At 40.3% G+C, this 6,669-nt stretch overlaps 1 protein-coding gene across 2 annotated transcripts in view; it reads left to right on the top strand.

The window, feature by feature from the left end:
* Positions 1-6,669, top strand: part of col8a2 (collagen, type VIII, alpha 2) — a 57,660-nt gene that overhangs the window by 45,746 nt on the left and 5,245 nt on the right. The window lies entirely within an intron of this gene.

Below are 6,669 nucleotides of genomic sequence, written 5' to 3'. Positions count from 1 at the left end.
GACCTGGGGTCTTTCTGTGTGGAGTTTGCATGTTCTCCACATGCTTGCGTGGGTTTTCTCAGGGTATTCCAGTTTCCCCCACAACACAAAAACATATACAATAGGTTGCCTTCAGCCTCAGGCCTCCCTTGAAAAAGAGATCTGAGATCTCAGTGGGACTTGCCTGGTAAAATAACGGTTAATAATAAAAAATGAATAAAATTGACAACTTTCGACTTTCTGAAAAAAGGTAATGGAAAATTAGACATGTTGGATCTCAACAAAAAACAAAAAATAAATAAATCTTGGAGGAACTTCTTACAGTAATGGACACTCATGTTCTTTTGGTGATGTGTCATTAACCATTTTCCATCAACAAAGCTCACTTTATCCTTCAGTTTGCTTAACTAATGATTCACTGGAAATGCAATTATGAGAAAACATGAAGTTTTTACTGCAGCAAAGGAGAGCAGACTTTTTTTTTGTTCTTGAGAAGCAACCAAACAAAACCTCCAATTCACTCTCCAGTTGATGATGCCTAAAATAACAGATTTTAATGCAGAGCGAGTTCTTGGTCACAGTCGCATACATGCATGGTCACAACTTTTGAATGGCCTTTTTGTTCCCCCGATGCTAATTATACACTGCAGGATTAACGTTCGAAAACATTAGAAAGTGTGACCTCAGCTCAGATACTATGCTGAGCTGCCATCTCAAAGCGCAGCGCGGGCTGATGGAGGAGTTACCTCATTCAAATGGTGGTCACTCTAAATAAAACCCAACATATTCAATTTCCTTATACCCACAGGAGCGCATACTGCGACTGAATAAGAGCAGTGTTGTGTAATTGACTTGTTCACTGGCTCCTTCTTTCAGTACTTCAGTGTTATGGCTAAAATAAATGTGCGTACAGACATCCGTGTGTTCAAAAAGCCAAAATAACTAATGGAAAAGAACATGGAATTCCCATTTTTGAGAAGCTTTATATTTTGTTTGACATTTTGATATTGAACCAATTGCAGCTGTTGTCATGAATGGGCAAGAAGATACTCCAGCCTTGGAGCCAGACGTATCCTAGAGCTTGTTTTATACTTTATATCACAATAGGTTTTGCATTACACTGGCATTCTGGCAGAAATATGTCTGCTATTCCTGCAGGCAGCGCCCCAGCTTCCATTAAAAGTGCTACAGCGGCTGTTTGGAAGTCTGAAAATGCTTGTTGAATTCACACGAAAGGGAGTTTGGTAAAAGAAAGTGGCTGTGGCTGAATAACAGTCTCCTAAATGGGTTAGTTCCTGGTTAGAGTTGGGAATCCTTCTGGTCAAATCTGTGGCTGAGGTTTGTTAGGAATCAGATGAATCAGCTAAAAAACCTGGTCAGGTTTTAGGTGTTGTTTTCTGTGGTCAGAACCAAAACTATTTAAACTTTGTGAACCTTCGTCATTGCTGCAGTTTCTCTTTTTGGTCAAAGCAAAACTTGCACAGCACTTGATGTTGAAGAGATGATGATTCCTCCACTCAAGTGCTGGCTTGTGCGTTCACCACAAAAACAAACACCTCGTCTTCCCACCGTGACACCAAATCTTCACACATGGGTGTGCCATCAATTTCACTGTGGCACACCGTTTAGGAAATGTCTGGCAGTCTGGATCCCCACATGAGCAAGGGTAGGGGAAATGGAGGTTGAGTGCTTTTTTTTGTCTCACCCACCCTGGTGCTGTTAATTTCATCAGCGGGCAGACAGAGCCGATGTGTACTTGGCTTTCACTCAGCAGGGCTGTCTCCTTCGGCACGTCTGCACAGGCCTCGTGCAATGCTGTCGAATCTGAACTTGGAAGCTTTCAGAGATCAGCTCCTCTGTTTCCTGTAAGTAGCATTCAACACATGTTCACAAAAGGTGATGACTGCAMGTTTTACATTAACGACAAGCAGTTTAGAGATAAACATCTGTGACGTTTATGGAAGTGGATCAAGAATAATATCTGTGCTCCTTCACAGTACAGCAACATGATAATGTTTTCCTAGAAATCACAACCAAATAACACAATGAACTTATTCATGAAAGTAAAGACTGCATATAATTTTCATGTTGTTTTCTATTGCATTATAGAGCTTTGCATTAACTTTCTAGAATAAATGTTTGTTCCATTTTTGCACATGTTGGTAGTGTCTGAAGGTCATCCCCATCACGTGTTTTGAGCACTAACACAATGGGCCTCATGCAAGAACATGTTCGTATTCTTCTCCTAAATTTCTCTTACTTTTGTTCGTATGAAGGGTTCGTACGAACATGTCACGTCAGATTCAACAAACTCTTCTATCTTCAGGAGAAGTGTGTAAATGAGCTGCGTAAATTCCACCTGTTCTATCCAGCTGCTCGTGCACGCGAGAGGAGATTAGCATAATTACCACCCCAAAAACACCATATAAGGCTRTGYYTCMKAYMYMAGRWASWRKTSWTYMWTYMWKRAAAATGACAGCGAAAACTGAAAAAATAAAAACTTTACGMGTTCAGAGATTGAAGTCCGTCTGTCAGAGATCCAGAAAAAAAAATCTGTCATTTTTAGCAGGTCAGTTGTGGGATAAAAAGAGCTGCTAAAAGTATAAATATCTGTGTTAAATCATTTTCATTTATTCAGAAGACACAGCGCTGCGCACCGTAACCCCCCCCCCAGCGAACTGCGCGGCGCAGGTGGTCTCAGATGCGGGTCTGAAATAAGCATTTTAAAATGTTTTCAAAATAAGTCTGGCACTTTGGAGAAAATCCTGGACTTGATCATATATCCCCTCTGGCCTGGGAACGTCTTGAGTCCCCCAGGATGAGCTGGAAGGTGTCGCTGCATGGGGAGAGGGGGTCTCTGCTGCTACCACCGAGACCTGATCCCGGATAAGCGGCGGAAAACGGATGAACGGACAATTTATATTGCTAGTCTAAATTATTACATTTAAAATTATAACTCTAATTCAAGCAGAATAGCTTATTGTCAACATAATTATGGAGTGTGATTTATTTTCAACTCAAATTATCTTCAAACTAACGAAATATAAAGTTATTAATGAAGAAAATCCATCTGGATAACAGCAGACTGACTGCTCGTAAAATAAACGACAGGTCTGGACCACTCGTAAATTTTGTTCGTTTCTGAAAAAAATCTTAGAATACGAAAACATTGGTGAATGCCACAAATTCTCCTAAATCAATCGTACGCACAACTTAAGAACAAATCTGTGCATACGAACGGTTCTTGCATGAGCTTAAATCTGGGGTGCAAAACTAACGGAGAGATAGAGCAACGACAACCTACATATATATGTCTGTTAATCTCTCTTTTAAATAGTGTTACATTTATGAGGAACATGCATTTGTGGGATGAGCAGTAGAGCTGATTATGTGGGTTGYGCATAAGAACAATTTGCTACATCATCTCTGCCAAACATCAAATTTTGTTGTTGCTATTGATATTTGACCTTCTGGTATTCATAGGTGTTGCCAATCAGGCACCTGATTGGAAACACCTGAGAGTATGGGCCCTGCTACATTGGTCAGTAACTGCCTGCCATGTTTGACTGATCTGGATAGGGCCCATGCTACAGGGCAACTACAAGCTGGTGTTCCACAAAACCAAGTTGCAGCAGTGAGCACTAGTACTATCTACAAATTGAAGGCCAAGTTGCATATAATGGGGGATGTCAGAGACATTTGAGTCATCAGAAACCGAACGCTATCCTCCAAGATGACAACACTTGACCTCATAGAGCATGACTTATTTGGGAATGGAGAAGAGGGAATGGCCTGTGAGCAGTCCTGACCTCAACCCCACTGAGCTTGAGAGTGCCGTTTGTGCCAGAGTGACCAACACAACCACAACAGTTGACATGAAACGCTGGGTGAAGAATGGGATGCCATCCCACAGCAGTGTCTGACCCGGCTAGTGAGCAGCATGAGGAGGAGGTGCCAGGCTTTTGTGGCTGTGTATGGTTCTTCCACACGCTTCGGTTTGTTAAATGAATAAATTGCTAAATTGCCAATACCTTATTTCTTCAAACTTCAATCATCCAGTCTACCAAACACCAAACAAGTTAATAGCAAAATAAGCACACACATACTCATACATGATCCTTACAAATGCGGCACTATTTAAAAGGGAATTTAACAGGCGTTCCAATGGTATAAGATTTATTACCAAGAAGCATTGTTCCAACAAAGATATAATATCCCAAACACAAATTTCCTTACTTTTTGTGCTGTTTATATATGGTCTTTTATAATAAATTAGGCTTAGCACTACACAAAACATGCCTTATTACTGTGCATTTGATACTGAGACATTACTTTGAAATTAATAAAATGTATGAAAAGACAGGCTAATTAGGATAAAATCTCACAAGCCCCAGTGATCCTTCACAGACCCACTATGCGTTGCAACCCCATGGTTGAAAACCTCTGCGCGCTAACAAATTTTGCAAGATCTTGTAATAATGCGTGACACCATGGATAGTGTTGTGTTCAAAGATTGAGTAACACAAGATGAAGTGCCATGAAGGGTGGTAGGTACATACTGTGTACTAATGGTGTGTTTATAGTGAGCTAATTTTAGGGTTAAATGACTGTTTTTGTGCATCCCAAGACTGTTTTGTTACTTGGATCTACTTGTGTGCAATGGTATGTGTGGGTTTCTTTCTCACAGCAGCAAGACGTTTTTCGTCCAGACTTGAAAAAACTAGTTGAGGATCAGGTTGTGGAGGATTTTATGCTTCTGATTCCTTTTTCATGTCTCAACCTTCTGAGCTGAGTGTGTCAGTCTTGTTCTTCAGGTCTGATGCCTGCAGAACAGTGAACATCCAGAGCCGCCTGGTAAATTACTGTTCATCTGCACTGAAACCACAGAGTCCTTAGAACAGACAAACTTCCCTGCCAACCAGCCAGAAAGTCGGCCAACAACCAAACACTGTCCGACTTATACTGCGCTCTTCTTTCTCCTGTTTATTTTTCTCAACATCTCCATCTTTGCGTTCCTCCTTTTTTTTGTCTTTGATGTAAAATTATGAAAACATTTAACTCTTCATCACAAAGGCTCCGACTACGTACAGCAACATAAACAAGCGGGAACTTCAGATACATCCAATGTTTTCCCCTGACAAAAACTCCCTGGTAAATGGCTTTAAATCAAGAATTCGACTAAACCATCACAGACATAGGCAGAGCTGTACTCTCAGCACATATGGTGTCAATGAGCACACCTTTTTTTTTACGGCCTGTAATATAAAKTCCGCTGTGAATTCCCAAATTACTTCCAATCCTGTAGCCAATTAACCATATTGTGTAATGAGATGTAATTTTCAAATTAGAAAATGTCAACTTTTGTTCGTGTAACTGCTGTGCTTCGGCGCGAAGCCTCAGCTCGGTACAAACAGAGTGCTTCTTTGTGGAGAGCGTAACAAGCATCTGGCTCCCACACACACACACACACACACAGTTGGAAGAAACCATACAATAATTACACCAAAAGAGAAAGTTCACCGCAGGATGCCTGTGATTATTTCATACGAAACAGACACAGGATGCTGCTACTAAACACAGACAGAGGGCTTTAGATGGTAAAATGCTGTAAAGTTGGAGCCCAACAGCTACCGTTGCAGGGCTCTGTAAAAGGTTATGAATGCTTACTTGACTTTTACCTGCTGTGGGTAGCTCTCTGAGTGACTTCAATCTAATGAAAAGACCAGACGAACAGGATGGATGGATGGATGGATGGATGAAACTGAGCAGTGTAAAGATGAGAAGAGTTTACTTTACTTTGCTTAGACTAACTGTTAACAGTTTCTTACGAATTAAGGTTTTTCAAATGTGCAACAGGTAAGATATTTACTGTTCATAATGTCTCCGTAGAACACCAGTTCATGAGATGTGAACTTTGGCTCTAATGCAGACTGTAATCCTTTTTATTTATTTATTTTGTGTGTGTGTGTGTGTGTGTGGGGGGGGGGGGGGGGGGTTTCTCCTGTAGAAATTTTCATTTGTTGCTGATCTGCAACACAACCAAGTTGTTCAATTTTTTTTCTTAATGTTGAAGCCTGGCAATGCAAAGTAACCCTATTTAAAGTTTTTCTGCTCAATAAACTTCTGACGTGGTTGGCATTTTAAAGTGAGCAGTCTTGAAAGTCTACAGCTATTTTATAAAGTAACTCAAACATGCAAGTTTCCTCTGGTTTCTTCCTGATCATTTTATGGCTATGGCTGTGAAAATTTTTGGCAGAGAACAACGTGGTCACTTCTTCCTGAAGTAAAAGCAGAGAATGCCTGTCTCCCATACTCAGGGTCACAGATCAAGCTCTGCACTGCAGCTATTGGAACTTTGCGCCACCTGACCCAAGGAGAATACTGCAAATAAATATTTATCTGCAGGATGGAACGTATAACTATTGAGGAAATGTAAAAAATAAATAAAATAAAAAAATAAAAAAAGAGGAAAAGTTTAAAACTATTGCTCATTTCTTCATGTAGTATTTTGCTGCCGGACCAGCCTTTTTTATGTCAAGTTTAGGACTAACAAAGGTTTTCCAAGCTTTTTGTAGGTCTTTTGAGTTTTTTCCCCTTCAAATAGAGGCATTTCTTTGCACACATTTTTAGTTCAGTTCTTGTATGTGACCAATTGAACAAAAATAAGAGTGAAAAAATTGTGTATTGTAT

This window comes from Austrofundulus limnaeus, unplaced genomic scaffold (genome assembly GCF_001266775.1).
Source record: "Austrofundulus limnaeus strain Quisiro unplaced genomic scaffold, Austrofundulus_limnaeus-1.0 Scaffold78, whole genome shotgun sequence".
NCBI classification, from domain to species: Eukaryota; Metazoa; Chordata; class Actinopteri; order Cyprinodontiformes; family Rivulidae; genus Austrofundulus; species Austrofundulus limnaeus.
Note: the sequence above shows the minus strand (reverse complement) of the source record. Positions and strands in the feature narration are given on the sequence as shown.